Source organism: Ceratotherium simum, chromosome 23, assembly GCF_057802395.1.
Source record: "Ceratotherium simum simum isolate JZ-2026a chromosome 23, ASM5780239v1, whole genome shotgun sequence".
NCBI classification, from domain to species: Eukaryota; Metazoa; Chordata; class Mammalia; order Perissodactyla; family Rhinocerotidae; genus Ceratotherium; species Ceratotherium simum.
In genome coordinates this window covers 12871545-12887599 of record NC_141922.1, presented here as the reverse complement: position 1 = coordinate 12887599, position 16055 = coordinate 12871545, and the positions used below count along the sequence as shown (strand labels likewise).

Sequence of the window (16055 nt, the reverse complement as noted above, 5' to 3'; positions counted from 1 at the left end):
CATTAATCATCTGATCAACAATTCCACCCAGGCTCACAGAGTACAGGAAACAGCCTTCCCTCCCAGGGGCTGAAAGGCAGACCACCTCACTACAATACAAAACAACACACACCTGCCAAGGGAATGACACAGACATACGGTCTGGAAAATTAAAGGGAAAGAATCATTCCTTTTGGCTTTGGGAAGTCAGAGGGGAGAGGGCAGGAGATGTCTGGGGAAGGCCTTGTCCTGAACTTTATCAGGTCACTGGACCCTCGTGCTGTTTGTGGGCTTAATCTTGAACCCTTCACACCTGGTTTTATGTTGTATTTGGGGTCACATCTTGCTCTTAATGCCTTCAGCCCCCAACTGCTTGCCTGTGCTCTTCAGCATGTCCGTGCATTTGAACTTGGAGCAGACCAGCTCGGAGCCCCCGCTGTGCGAGTTCTCAGGACCCTGTGCTCTTTGTTTACAGCACATAACATAATTGTAACTGTAGGGTCCTTTGTGGACCTCCTTGAAACCTGTGAGCTCCATGAGAGCAGAGGCCCCACTGTGTGGGCACCACTGTATCCCCCGTGCTAGCACAGAGCTTGGCGCAAGGCACCTAACAGTTGCAGCTGGTCAAAGAGATGACATGAGTCCAGCCTGAGTTAACCAGGCCCGGGGCCTTAACCCGACTCTGAACCCCCAACGTGGCCACTGCCCTAGAGCCAGGAAATCAGATAAGCAACACTGAGGAGATGAGATTTAAACCCGCCCCAACGTAGCTAAAATGATTAGGTCACTAGCTATGTGACCCAACAGGTAAAATACAGAGCTTTAGACAGAACAATGAAGATATCAAACATGAGCTAAGAGTGCGGAAAGAGTTGAGGGTCTCAGTTTTGAGTTTTGAGGCTACAGAAAAAAAGATATTGCATAAGGTTTTAAAAAAAAAAAAACCTGGGGCCGGCCTGGTGGTGTAGTGGTCAAGTTCGCACGCTCCGCTTCAGTGGCCCGGGCCACTGAAGGTTCAGATCCCAGGCGCGGACCTGCGCACTGCTTATCAAGCCATGCTGTGGTGGCATCCCACATATAAAGTAGAGGAAGATGGGCACGGATGTTAGCCCAGGGCCAATCTTCCTCAGCAAAAAGAGGAGGATTGGCAACAGATGTTAGCTCAGGGCTAATCTTCCTCAGCAAAAAGAGGAGGATTGGCAACAGACGTTAGCTCAGGGCTAATCTTCCTCACCAAAAAAACAAAAAAAATAAAAACCCTTCCAAGAGAGATCCAATATGGTCCAAGTTAAGAAGAAGCTTAACTGGTTTAGCTAGCTTCCTCTCTAAATCCTTGTGCTGATTTCATGTTAGAACACAGGTTTAATGAGAAAGCATCCCTCTCAGAGTTGTAATGCACAGAGGATGGGAGAGAGCATGCCACCTTGCCCAAGCTCTGATCTTGTCTGAAGCCATGAACTTGGAGAAGATGTCTGTGGAGTCCATTTCAGCATTTATCGCATTTTTATTTAATAGGCCACTTGTCTTAACAATTGCCTGCATCAGAGTTTCTGAGTGAATTTTAGATGTGGAAGGAACCTTGGAATTCACCTTCAAGCCAATATTTTATGCTCAAGAAAATGGAGGACCCAAGAGGGGCCCAGAGTGGGCTCACAGGAGCACAATCCCAGGCCTGGACTTTAAGCCTAGAGTAGGGTCACATGGGTTCCCGTATGCACTATCAGAGAACTGCTGAGTTCATTTCCAAAGGTTAGTCTAGATCACTGAGGCATCAGCAGAGTCTTGTACAATAATCTCTACTAAGAAGCAGTGTGCAACATTTGGTATGGTATCTGGTGTGTTCCTCCAGGGTAAAGGAGGTTCATTAAAGCATTATCCTAATTTGGCCCTTCATTACACACACATCTCTTCCAAAGTTGAAAAAAAAATGTTAGACGCGTGTGCTGAATGATGAAGAAACAAATGGAAATGCAGATTTTATAAGACTCTCCAATCACCTGTAAGAGTGGGGAACAGTGTCTTTCTTGGTAGTAATACTAAACTGCTTACAGAGTTCCTATAAACACTATTTCCTGCTATTGTGCCTTTGCCCATGCTGTTCTCTCTGCTATGAACACTCTTCCCAACACTCCCACAGTTCCCTACCAAACTCCTACCTACCCACCAAGACTCCAGTCAGGCATCTCTATGGACGTTGGATAAGCATTTCAATGTAAATTAGTTCCGGTTTTACCCTGAAATAACACACAACTCTACTTACACCTGCCACTCCTTCTAAGACATGTCATAAAGACTAGCCAGCGGTATGGGGCTTGTACGGCACCATGTACCCCATTGAGAAAAGAGCTACAAAAACACAAGGTAACATTTCATCCATTTATTTAACCTGATTCCTTGAAACACACACAGTGTGATTTTGATGGATGAATCAACCAACCCAAGATTAATAGCCTGGTTTACTACACTCGTTTCTCTTTCCAAGCCACAAGCCAAAATAAACTCACCCTCAATTTATAACTTTGCAAAATGTGCTTTTGCCTTTCGATTCCTGAATCCACTGTGGTTATTGAAAGGATGGTTGCAACTGTCAGGATGGGCCAGGTTACGCTGTGGTAACAAACAACCCCTAAATCTCACCCCAATGATGACCACAGTGGTCACTCTGGGATCCACAAGGTGAACCCAACAACTCCATCTTTCTGGACTTGACCTGACAATCTGGACTAAGCAACTCTGTAACTGACATCAGTTTAAAAGATATGACCCACTCCTTTCCTTCTCCAACCCCCTACAGAGGTGGCTTGCAGGATTACCATGCGGATTAGATGTGATAACATTTGTTACACACCCAGGACACTGCCTGGCATATAGGCAGCAGTCGATAAATGAAAATGACAGCAAATACCACTGTCATTACCATTATCCCTACACCTCTTCAAATAATAGTAATAAGGTTATTATTATAATTCTCATAGACTAGTGGTTCCTAAACTTGTCTGCATATTAGAATCACCTGGAGAGCTTAAAAACTACTAGCATTTGTGTCCCAACCCCAGCGTTGGTGAATTAATTCATCTCGTGTGTGGCCTGGGCTTTGGAATTTTAAAAGATCCTCAGGTGATTCTAATATGCAAAGAAGTTTGAGAACCACTGTCAAAGAGGCACCAAGAGTCACACCTATGCAAACATATATTTGCATGCACACACACATACACACACATGCACATACAAGCTGGCCAGGCTCCATGGATCCTGCTGCCTCTATGACAGTGGTGGTCACAACAGTCAGGATGAGTTAGGTTATGCTGCGGAAACAAAGAACCCCTAAATATCAGCCCTAATAACAACACAGTGGTCACCCTGTAGGGTCAACAAGATGAGCCCAGCAACCTCGTGTTTCTGGTCTTTAGCTGACACTCAAGCCTACACATTTGACCCTCAGGTTCTTCTCCTCTTCCTCTTTTACTTCACACCTTTTCCAAGGTCCAGTTTAACAAGTTTGCCAGAGTAAGTCAGAACCAAAAAATTATAACGGTGTGGACAGACTGGGAGGATATCTGGTTAGACGAGGGCTGCGAAGGCTATTAGTAATTAGACTATGCTCTGTTCAACTCTCTCTCCCTGAGACCCAAACCATAGTAGAAACCTAATAGAAATGTGGCTAGGTAAATTAATTATTAGCAGTAATAATCTGGGGGAAAAAAAAAGAAAGAAAAGCAGACACAATTACTCAGAAAGCACAGCATCCAAGTTGAAAACCTTACACATCAACTTGTCACCAAACACCATTTTGTGGTGGTGGTGCAGAAATTTTGTTAATTTCTCCCAGGATGAAATTACTACATCTGATGGGGTGGAAGTAAGTGAGGTCAGGAGATCTACGAGGTCAGGAGATCTATGCTCATTCACCAGGCAGCAAAGTACAAGACATGCACGTTGGGTGCAGAGAGCAATATAAACACAGACATTTCACCATCAGCACACAAATGCTTTTTGGCAAATCATCTCCTGCTCTGTTGGATATTATGTCTCTGCGGAGTCTGGAGAAAATCAGAAAATCCAGCTTGTTTGCCCTGGTTTTGGCAGTTTAATTTAGGAATCATACTGGCTTTCCACAAACTCTTTACCAAAAAATGTATTCTGTCTTTTGAACACGTGAGTTAACTTGGGCCCAAGGGAAAGGATTGTATATGATTACATAATAGTTACTCCATGACTTTAAAACCAAATGGCAGTCTCAGGCAGCAAAGTCAAAAGGAGAGAGAAATCATTTTTGTAAAATTATCTGAATGCAACCATCTCTTCTGATGCATTGTGAGTTGATAATGGTTCTGCTTTTCTCAGAAGCTCATTCAATTATCTGTTGCTTAACCTGGACCTGGGAGAGGAGTTCTCCTCCCATCTAGAGTCAGTTAAAGAAAAAGAGCAGGCAGGATTCCTCTAATAAAAGCTTGAAATGGAAAGCAATAAGTACTCCCAAGGACCTGCTTATTGTAGGAGTCATTAGATGAACCTTTGTAGCATCTCTATTAATGATCTATTTTCTCTACAACCATCACAAAAAGGAGGAAGGAATGTGGGATTCACAGCCTCAAAACCTGGCTCTCCTCCCAGGTGTGCAACTGTCGGCCAGCAACTTAACCTCTGCACTTGTTTCCTCATCTGAGAAATGGAAATACTTGACAGGGACATAAGAACTAACTGAGATAACATATGTAAAGTGCTTAGCATTCAATAAATGTAAATGCCCTTCGTCTGATCCTTGCCAAAATCTCAGGAATTTCACTAGAACATAGCTTTTCAAGAGAGGGGATAATGCCCTACTCATCTCTCTATGCCCAGATTCTACACTACACACTGCCCCCTCAACATCTACTCCATTCCTCTCCCACCAAGCAGCATCCTTCAGTCATTCAGACCTTATCTCCAATTCCAGGGGTGGGTCCTGAGTGGTCCAAGCCAATCAGTGTTATCCCATTTCCTCTGCCATCATGATTGGCTGAGAGATGGATGTGTGTCCCGAGATGATCCAATCGGAGGGAAGCTCAGAAATTTTTATCCAATGGCTACGGGGAGAGATGGTAGCTCTTTCTCCCTAGATGTGGTGGTCCCAGAGCTGCTGGCAGCCTGGCCACCACACTGGACAGCTCTCCTCTACACTTCTCAGAGCATGCGTATTCTACGCGGTGTGTCTCCCAGTGTTGAACAGTGCAGGGCAGAAGCCCTGCTAGTAGGCTTCTCACTACTATGAAGGGAGTCAACCTGAGAACAAAGCCAAAAGACAGAAGTGCAGAGCCCAAAGAACTACAAAGAAACAAAGCCGCAGCCCTGATCAAAGTGTGCCTGAAAGCTACCTACCTCTCCACTTTTGGTTTAGATGAACCACTCAACTGCTTTTATCAATGATCCAATTTGAACTGAATTTTCTGTCCCTCGCAACTCAGAGTATCCTAACTGATACATCCTTGCGCATGGCTGAATGGATCACTGAGCAAAGGATTGTGCAGAAACATCATCGCTCTTCCAACGATTTAACTCAGACTGCAAGTTCCCTGGGAGGAAGAGCCCTCATCGGTCTTGGTCACCCAGTGTCCCCGGACCTAACAGAGCTTCTGGACACAGGCCTTCAATAAATACTTTTTAAAATAAGTGAATGGAATGAAACTTACCAAATCACCTGGAGTTTCAGAAACTTTTAAAGCCCCACTCCCCAAATGTGTCTGGATCCGGGGAGCATGAAGAGCAAGCTCATAGGATCTGGGGCCATCAGATAGTCCTGAGCTCAAATCACAGCTCTAACTGAGCCTCAGCTTCCTCACCTGCAAAATGGGATAATAACACCTGCCTCCCTGGGCAAGGGGAGCCATGCGAAAGCACCTCAGTAGGCTGCATTCAAGAAATATGTATTTCCCTCCTTCTGTTCAGCTAACCCTGCTTCATACCAGGGGTTCTGATCTGGGGTCCAGAAAATAGGGTCATCATATGCACAGAGTGGTAAGCTACACCCCGGATCACCCAGCAGAGCCAGCCCTGGGAGGGTGAGGACAGGTAATGCATAGCCTGAGCCTCCCACCCCTCGACACACACCCATTCCCTTTAGGAGAGGGGTCTTGAGCAGAGGGCATGTATAAAACTAGACCGTCCAGCTTTCTGGCTATGGTGCTTCCTCCTTGCTTTGCTGGTTGCTCCCTGAAACAAGTGTGGGACTAGTGCAATTGATAGTATCACAGATCTGCACATCCCTAGAGGCTGTCGACTGAACCATTTACAAATGATGTGGAACTCAGCTGGACTATCAGCACCGGGAGGACGGGGGCCTTGCTTCATTCACTGACCTACCCCCAGCACCCAGTGAAATATTTCCTGAATATGTGAATGAAGATGAGTGAGTGGATAAACGAGTGATGAAATCAAGATCCTCAGAACAGAACAGCAGTAAAACCCTTAGTTAGTGCACAGACCGCTGGTTCTGCAGCAGGTAAATCAAGGACCCGGAAATGAGAAAGGGCTGCTGAGGCTGACACATGTGGACTGAATTCTGGCCCTAGAAGTCTAGTGCCTGCATCTGGGACCTCAGGCAAGTTCTGAAACTCTCAAAGCCAGTTTCCTTCTCTGACAAACACAATTACCAAGATTAAATAAGACTTTTTTTAATATAGCTATAAATAGGGAGAAAAGATTGAAAGACTATATATACCAAAATATTAATAGCAATTAGCAATAAATGGGAGTACTTTTATTTTTCTTTTTTGTGCATTTTCTGGATTGTCTATAATGAACATAAATTGGTTGTCTAATAAAAAAATAAAATGAAAATAAAAGTGGGGTGATGTCAAAGTGTCTAGACCAGCACCCATGACATAAAGTAGGGACCTAGAATATTCCATCCCTAGGAATGCCCTTCAGACGATTGGAAACAGCTTTCATATGTCTCCTATCTCTTGTTAAATATTTCAGCTAATTTAATGTCACCCTTATATGACTTGATTTCAAGGCTCTCTTTTATCCTTCCTCTCTGTAAAAGCTCCATCTGTTAAAACCCCACTCCAGACACTGTATAACCAGCTCATGGAATCAGCAGCACGCTCTCATTTGCTCATTCATCTGTTAATTCATTCACTGAGTAAATACTGATTGAAACCTACTATATTGGACATCTTGACTTTTGCCCACCCACCATACACAAACAGTTCCCAGATTGTCCTGGGGACATGTGCCTTCCCTCATTGTCCCCGTGCTCTGGGAGGTGCAGACCCTACCCCAGCATCTTCAGGGGGCAGGCATTTGATCCAGGACGACCCACCAGAGCATCGCATTCCCCTGGCCAAAGGGACTAGTTCAGGGACAGGCAAGTTCACCAATCAGAGACATTGACACTCAATTCTGAGACTTTTGTTGAACTATTGGGAAAGTGGCCTTTTTTTCCTTCTGCTAGAACTGCTGACAGCCATCTTGCCACCACAATCCAAAAAGAAATGGTGGGCAGCTCTAAGAGATGGAGAAAAACTGTGTAAGCCTTCACAACACCTTTTAAGATCCATGCCTTCAGTTTCACCCCTGGACTTGTCAGTTCCATAAACCAGCAAACCCCCTTTCTGTGGAAGCCAGTTCGAGTTGGGGTTCTGTTTCAAGGTCAAAAGGATCCTGACTAACGAAATTTGAAGTGCTTGTGACAAATGCTGCATGCTGGCTACGCACAGATGAAGCGAGATGATCAGGCCATCCTCCCCAGCACTCAGTCTGATGTAGAAATAGCTACGAACAACTACAACTGTTTAAAGATAATTGCTTTAATTAAATACTACACAGCAGTAGGAGCACAGAGAGAGAGAGTTAGGAAAGGGCTCACACAAGAAACAGCATTTAAACCTCCTCTATCTGCATTCAGGCGGAGAAGATAGAATTGGTGTTTGGAAGAGCCAAGATAACACTGTTGATACCCATCCTTCTCACAGTAAACTAAAACCACTACACCCCACCTCGCACTCGGTGCAACGATGCTTAAAGCGCTCGAGGGTGCTCTCTGAATGAGCCCACAAAATAGCATCTCCAGAGACAGCGAAGTGCCAAGGTCAAACAGCACTCAGTTGCAAGAATTTCATCTGAATGCTACAGATGATGGTACACTCTTAAGTAATACTCAGGTCAGTTTTTGTGATTTTGATTCTATAAACTTAAGTTTTCACTCAGGTTTCCTGCCCATTTGGATTACTTTTGATCAAATCAGAACAACATCATAACAACGGCCCTTTAGAGATGAATGGCCCTTTCAAGATGAATAACCTATTTACTGAATTTATCACCCAATGATAAAAAGAGAGAGAGAGAAGAAAGAAAGCCTCTGGATCCATAAACATTTCATAATGCATTAGAGATGTGGCTGATTGCAGACAACAACAATAACAACAATGAAAGCCCCTCTGGGAACATCTATTTTGCTAAGAAAGGCCCTGAAGGTTGGTCTTTTTAAGTGAACAGAGCTAGCGTCTCAGGCCTTTGATGAAACAGACTCAACAGGAGAGTTGTGAAGATAAAATAAGTCAGAAAAGAAGGACACCGCAGGACAAATTCTCCGTGCCTCTGTTGTTTCAAAACACATCAGCAACTCATTTGGTGCAGAAACACAGCTCCAGCTTTCCAGAGCAAAGAATCTTACAGTTGGAAAAATTAAGACTGACAGAACACTTCCATGTGGTCCCAAGAGAGGTACCAGGGATTAGTGACAGGAGGGGAAAAGGCTTGAGATGTCTTCCAGATCACTGGGATTTCTAAGCAGCAGCTGGGTTACCTCTGTTTCTAAAACACTTTTACGATTGCTGTTGAATTCCACTTCCTCGACTGGCATGCCACGTGACTTTGAGCAAGGACTTTACCTCCCTTCTTCCTGAAAATGGGATTATCGTTCATCACACAGAGACCAGGCAACTACCAGGGTCCAGGCAGAGCCAGCAGTGGAGAGAGCCCCAGCGAAAGGGTGTGCGAGGACTAAGCCAGACAACACCAGGAAGTGCCGGGTGCTGGGCATATGCTCGATACATGTTGGAGACCAGCAACCTCCTCCAAAAATAAGAGGGGCTTTCATGGTTTTGTTTTGTTTGTTTTTTTTTTGTGAGGAAGATCAGCCCTGAGCTAACATCCATGCCAATCCTCCTCTTTTTGTGGAGGAAGACCAGCTCTGAGCTAACATCTATTGCCAATCCTCCTCCTTTTTTACCCAAAGCCCCAATAGATAGTTGTATGTCATAGTTGCACATCCTTCTAGTTGCTGTATGTAGGATGCCGCCTCAGCATGGCCTGACAAGTGGTGCCTCAGTGCGCGCCGGGGATCCGAACCCGGGCCGCCAGTAGCCGAGCGCGTGCACTTAACCGCTAAGCCACGGGCCTGGCCCCGGTTTTTAATTTCTTGCTGGTGACTTTTTTCCACTCAAGGCAAGCTTCCTCTCTGTTTCTCCAGACACTTGGGTTTTTCTAGCCCCTTTTCATGAAGAAGTGTGATGTTTAAGGCTCCTGGGTGCTCAATTCCACCCAGACTTAAAACCTTAACCCCCAGACTGTACAGCCTATACTTGGGTGCAAAAATCCCATAAGCTGTCACAGCTTCAGCTCACATAACCATTGGGCTCAGATTTCTCTCTTCATTTTTGACACTTGTGGACTTCCCTGTCTGATGAGCTCCCCTAGATATAATTCTTATATTTCAGTCAACTCTGTGTTCATATCAGGAAGGACTCACACAAATCAGCTTAGTCCACCATGTTGCCAGAAGTGCTCCAGGTCACCAAATCTAATATAACCACTTACCCAGGCTGAGTTCTGTCCACATTACAACTGCATCATACTCAAAGGTTAGCTTCTACGGTCAGCATGTAATATAAAAACTGAAAGGAGTCAAAATGCTCCTTGAAAATCCCATAATAAGGTCTCACAATGGTCCAAAAGTCCAAGACAGCCAGTTTTTACCTTCAGCACTGGATTGCATTTCTTAGATTGAGCAGCAGAAGAAATAGCTGGCTTGGCTTTTGGGACCATGTTTGGTGATACTTAAAATCTATAAATATGAGAAACACACTTGACGGCACAAGATGCTCACACTCTAAAAAGCCATAGGAACAAAGGCCAATAGAACGAAGAGCAGATCTGTGCCACCCATTCATGCTCACTCCAAGAGAGATGCCCACTGGGTGGAAAGACAGGATCACCCACACTATGTAAAGTGTTATTTTTATCTCTACTTTGTTTTGTTTTTGTTGAGCAAGTATATTTGGATCTGGATAAGTTCGAAACAAGAATCTATGATATGACAGATATGACTTGACTTCCGTGAAGTCAGAATAGTAGTTATCTCTGGGGGCTGTCCTAACCACAAAGGGGCCTGAGGGAACTTGCTGGAATGATGGGAATATTACATATGCTGATCTGGGTAGTGGCTAGATGGGTGTAACATATTAAAAATTCATCGAGATGTATGATTAAGATTTGTGCATTTTACAATATGTAAGTTACACCTCAATTAAAAGTGAAAAAGCATGCATGAGAGCCTGCTGCATGACACTCCGCCAACTGGTGTCCATTCTATGGCTAAACCTCTCCAGAGCACAGTCAGTCAAACGGAGGGGAGTGAGGATACCAGGAAGCTTAGGGAAAGAAGAGGCAGACAAGGGAAGTGCCCTGATGGGGACAGAGGGCACCCAGGCTCATAGACTTGGTTTCCCACGAGGGGCCTTACAAGAGTGACAAGTTTACAGAGGTCAAGACCACCAGCTCTCAAGCCAGACTGCTGGATGTGAATATTGACTCTACCCCTGCAATGGACTGTCTGTGTCCCCCCAAAATTCGTATGTAGAAACCTAAAGCCCAATGTGATGATATTTGGAGGTGGGGCCTTTGGGAGGTGATTAGGTCATGAGGGTGGAGCCCTCATGAACAAGATTAGCACCCTTATAAAAGCTCTCACCCAGAGAGCTCCCTTGTTCCTTCCATGATGTGAGGTTATAGCAAAAAGAACCAGGAAGTGGGTCTTCACCACACACCAAATCTGCCAACATCATGATCTTGGACTCGTCAGCCTCCAGAACCGTGAGAATTAAATTTCTGTTGTTTATAAGCCACCCAGTCTAGGGTACTCTCTTATAGCAGCCCAAATGGACTAAGACAACCCCTCACTAGTGGAGTGAACCTGGGCACATTACTTCTCTTCTTTGAACCTCAACTTTCTAGGGCTGTTGTGAAGCTTGAACAAGATAATTCAGACGAAGCTCTCAGCTCTGGAACCGGACGGCAATGGTCAAATCCAGCTCTTACTTACCAACTTGGTAACCTTGAACGAATTACTCAAACTCCAGGCCTCAGTTTCTTCTCCTGTAAAACAGAGTTACAGCAAGGATTAAGCAAGTTACAACAGTCCTCAGCACACAATAAGCCCCCTGCAAATTCTAGCCACTATTATTTTTCCCATACCAGAGATGCAGTCTGGGAATAACAACTCCCAATAGCATTTCCATAGACCATTATACTTTACAGAGCACGTTTCACAAACATTTTTCTCATTTAATGTTCAAAACAGTCTTATGTATTACAAAGAAATGGAGATTCAGAGAAGTAAGTTGCCGAAGGTTGCACAGCAAGTAAATAGCAAAGACCCAAACCAAATTCTTATGACTGAGGGACAGTTTGGCTGGACTGCATTGTCCCAGGGACAGAGGGTTGGGCCAGGGTGTCCTCTCAGATTCAGAATTCTAAGATAAAGGACACCGGAACTCTAAGCTACAGCAACAAGTCTTGGTCGCAGCAAAACGCTCAGCTCAACTTGAGTTTGAACTGGTCTCAGTCCTTCTACCCCTGAATCACTTCCTGTTCTAGGTTTCCACACTGCAGAGAAAGGAAAACAAACACGTACAACACACTATCCTTGTCACCCTCAAAATCTCTTACAGCGACAAAAACTTATGAATCAAAGGGAGTTTTCATAAAACCAGAGTTAAACAGTATCCCATTCAAACACACTCTCAGCGTTTAGTGTGAAGACAGGAGCAAGGTCTGCAGTGCCTAGACTCTCTTATTATTGTGCGGAAGGGGAACAGAATGCCTTTTCCTGGCCTTTATTTTGATTAAATCTTCAGCTGCCTTAGTGTTTTCTCTCTGCTTTTCATCGGGCGCTGACACCACCGGAAGCCACTTAACCAGGCTCATTTTATTCACAGAAGGTTTGGGGGCGATGCCTAATTGTCGTGGGTGATCTCTATCGGCTGATCATCTCAACCACTTCTGCTGCTTTTGCTATCTCTTCCTTTGTTTGCCAGGACAGTCATGTGTCACTTAACGACGGGGACACATTCTGAGAAATGTGTCATTGGTTGATTTCGTCGTTGTGCGAACATCACAGAGTGTACTTACACGACCCTACATGGTATAGCCTACTGCACACCTAGGCTCTATGGTACTAATCTTATGGGACCACCATCGTATATGAGGTCCATCTTTGATGAAAACGTTAGGCAGCGCATGACTGCACAGGTTTTCTTTTTGTTGTTCTTGTTTTTGCCTGAGTGTGGTTTAAAATTCTCTTTTAAGTTATGATCACTGAACTGCTCAGTGGCCAAAAAGAGAGAGAATTTAATTGAAGAACCATCTAAGCATGCTCACAAGCTATGTCCCCAAATGTGTGCAACAGGCCCCACACCCCGCATGGGTGCACATGCACACACCACACACGGAAACATGATTACAATTCTCCTGACTCCTCTTGCTACGTCTTCCAGTTACATAAAGAATTTCTTTTTTCTTTCTTTCTGATTCTCTGAGCATATGTACAAAACAGAAAATGGGGACCAGTTGTTTACTTGGGAAAACTCTTAGGGCCTTGGGCAAAAGTCTTACAAATTAGAAAAAGCACACTAACTCTCACAAAACTCTTTTTTTTGTTTTGTTTCATTTTAAGAACATAAAGAATAAGCTGGTCTTTGTATTACTTAGAGACAAACCCAGGAGACAGAGTGTGACCCCCATAGAAGAAAAATGATCATCTCAAAACAAGGGTCCCTTTTTTTCAGTTCCATGACACGGGCAGAGAGAACCCAGTCTATAGCTCTAGAAACCGGATCTGATCTTGTCTCCTCTTTAGATTCACACCATGGGCTCCAATCCCTTCTCGGTCTCTCAAAGCTGTGTGACTTTGGGTAAGTCACTGAACCTCTCTGTGCTCCTGCAGCCTCTGCTGTCAAGTGAGGACACTCTAGTTCAAGAACTATCTACTGAGCACCTATGATGTGCCAGCATTGTGGCCATGAAGATAATTCCATAAATTAAACCATCCCAGCCACCTAAGCTCTCATTGATTAGTGGGGCAATTAACAGGCAGACAAGCAATTACAGTGGAGTATGAAAAGTGTTACAACAGGGGTGAGTACAGGTGCTGGGCAATCACAGAAACGGGTACTTAATGAACTCAGCAGGAGGTGGAAAGTGATGGATGTAAGAAAGGCTTCCCCAAGGAGGTGACATCTAAGCTGAGAACTAAAAGACAAGTTAGAATATGTCCAGCTGAGGCAGCAGGGGATGCAAGCAGAATTGACAGCACGTGCAAAGGCCCACAGGCTAACGTGCTTGATTCACACGGTCAACCACAAGAGGTGGGAAGAGAGATGTGCCTGGATATGTAGGCTGGTGGGCTCGCCAGGGTAACTTGCCTGGACAAGGTGACCACCAGAGGTCCCTCCCAGCCCGAAGTTGGATTCTGTGGTCTTCAGAGAGCCCAGGTCTTCCTCTTTCCCTGAGAGCCCTTTCGCCAGCACGCCCACGTCCCTGAGTCCACTCCAGGGCACAGGGAGGTCCCAGCCATCCCACGTGGGCCCTCCTCCTTCCTCTTTCTTTTCCCCTCGGGAGTGACTGGGCAGTGACTCAAGGGGGGATCTGTCCTCTACTGGTCACTTGATTCTAAGAAACACCCAGGGCTCACACACACCACCAGTCTTCCAACCGACTGTCCCCCCCTCCCACCCACTCCTGACCTAGCTGAAGAAATGCTGGAATTATCTGTCTCCCTGTCTGTCTCCTCCAGGACACTTCAGACTACCTGAGGTATGACGCTGTGTTCTGGTCATCCCGGTGTCCCCAGCACCTGAGACTATTCCTGGCGCATAGTAGGTCCTCAAAAATGCACGCCGAACTGAATTGATTTCCTCTCTGCAAATGAACAGCTACCCAGAGCCCCCCATACAGCAGCTCTGCCTGAGGCCAGGGCCGGACACCCCGAGACCCAGGGTCATGCCAACTCCACACTCCTCCCCTGTGCTCACTACGGGACTCCGGGGACTCAGTGAAGCCCAGTCTGAAAATGACAATCCCCTCATTATACGAGTGAAGAACCTTAGGTCCAAAAGAATGATAAGACTTGCCCAAGGTCTCTTAGCAAATGTGATATAATGTTTTTAAGAGGGGCACAACGTTCTTAAATGCAAGGCTATCCTGTCACCTCTACCAGAAACATCGCTTATTTTAGGAGAAAACCTTAAGGCTGGCAGGTCTAATGGAAGCTTTCTTTCATCTAACCACCAATTACACCACTTTCACAACTCCTGGGATTTTCTAGGCAGGACTAAAAGTGCCCATCGAAGCAAATCTATTTATGAAGATGATCAGGAATTTTTTTAGGGTCTGGATATGTTTTTGATTATGGATCATTTTTTAGGCTAATTCTCTATGATGTGATCTAAGGCTACAGCATTTTTAAAGAAAAGTTGAGTTCCCCAAACCACTTTATTCCCTCTTATTGTTTTTGAATGTTTTGACTTCAAACAACTTTACTATGACATCAAAGACGATTTTTAAAGAAGCCATTTCGACCTATAATCTCTCCACCAAAAGAATTCCTCATAACTCTGTGTGTCCTCTTAAACGCTTTTACTCACAGATCTGTACTCTGTACATACGTATGTATTTCATTAAAAGGAACTACCTCTGGTGTAGAAGTTCCTTAAATAGACTCCTTTTTTCTTAAAAAGAAAAACAAACTTATTATGCAAGTCACAGGCATGATGTTTCTGATAAACACCACAGGGCAAAACCAGGCGACAAATTAAGTGCACCTGGAAATTCTGGGTCTGAGACACGCACAGCAACATTTTCTAGCCTGCTTCATTCAGTAGTTACTCTGGCATTTCCCATATCCCAGGAAGAAACAAAGGAAAACAGGTGTTTGACTTACTCCACCTGGCATAGCACACTCTACTCCCAAAGTTCGAAATAGTTGCATACTGCTGAAGAGTTTAAGTCAATATTTTCATGCAAGTGAAATAACATCTCAAATGGTCTACCACAGTGGTTCTCACTCCAGCTTAATCAGAGTTCACAGGGGACAGAGCAAAATTTTTTAAAAATACTGTTGCTGCGTCCCAACCCTGCACAACTAAACAGACTCTCTAAGGATGAAACACCAGCATCATAGTTTTCCAACGCTCCCCAGGTGACTGTAATGTGCAAACCGGACGGAGAAGCACAGGGCTAGAATAACTCATTAGTCCAAGGAAGCCCATGGGAAATCTTATCTGGAAGTGAAGAACTCATTGTAATTAAATAAAATAGCAGACGTAAAAGTACCTAACTGTGCCTGTGACCCAGAAGACACTTAATAAATGTTAATTAAACAACAAAAATAATCCAAATAATTACTCCTTCTCCTCAGTGAATTCATCTTGTAATTTTATTGGCTTGTTTATCACTTGCTGTTTTTTCTTCCCCATGATTCATTCTATCCCTTTTACTAAAATTATAAACTTATGCCCATAATCCTGTTCAATTACAAGAGCTCTGTAATATTTCCAACAACCCTTAATCACGTATTTAATAAAACTTTCCCCCAGAACAGTGGCTTATACTAAAAATTCGATAAATGTTAGCTATTTATAATTGTTATTATGATTCAGAATTCATGATAATTCTTCTAAACTAGGCTGAAATTTATTTTACACTATTAGGAGGACTTAGCAATAATGTAAAAAATTATTAGGGCAATGTTTAATAAACTTATGAAAATAGACTTTTAAGCAAATCAATTCTTTTTATAATTTGTGGAAAACAAC

The 16055-nt window shown here is 44.2% G+C and overlaps 1 protein-coding gene across 5 annotated transcripts in view; it reads right to left on the bottom strand.

Moving 5' to 3' along the window:
• Positions 1 to 16055, bottom strand: part of CYRIB (CYFIP related Rac1 interactor B) — a 144543-nt gene that overhangs the window by 94464 nt on the left and 34024 nt on the right. For all 5 annotated transcript variants that reach the window (XM_087447450.1, XM_087447457.1, XM_087447454.1 and 2 more), the window contains exon 2: positions 11285 to 11337. The gene's annotated coding sequence lies outside the window, so the exon portion shown is untranslated. The remainder of the gene's footprint in view (positions 1 to 11284; positions 11338 to 16055) is intronic.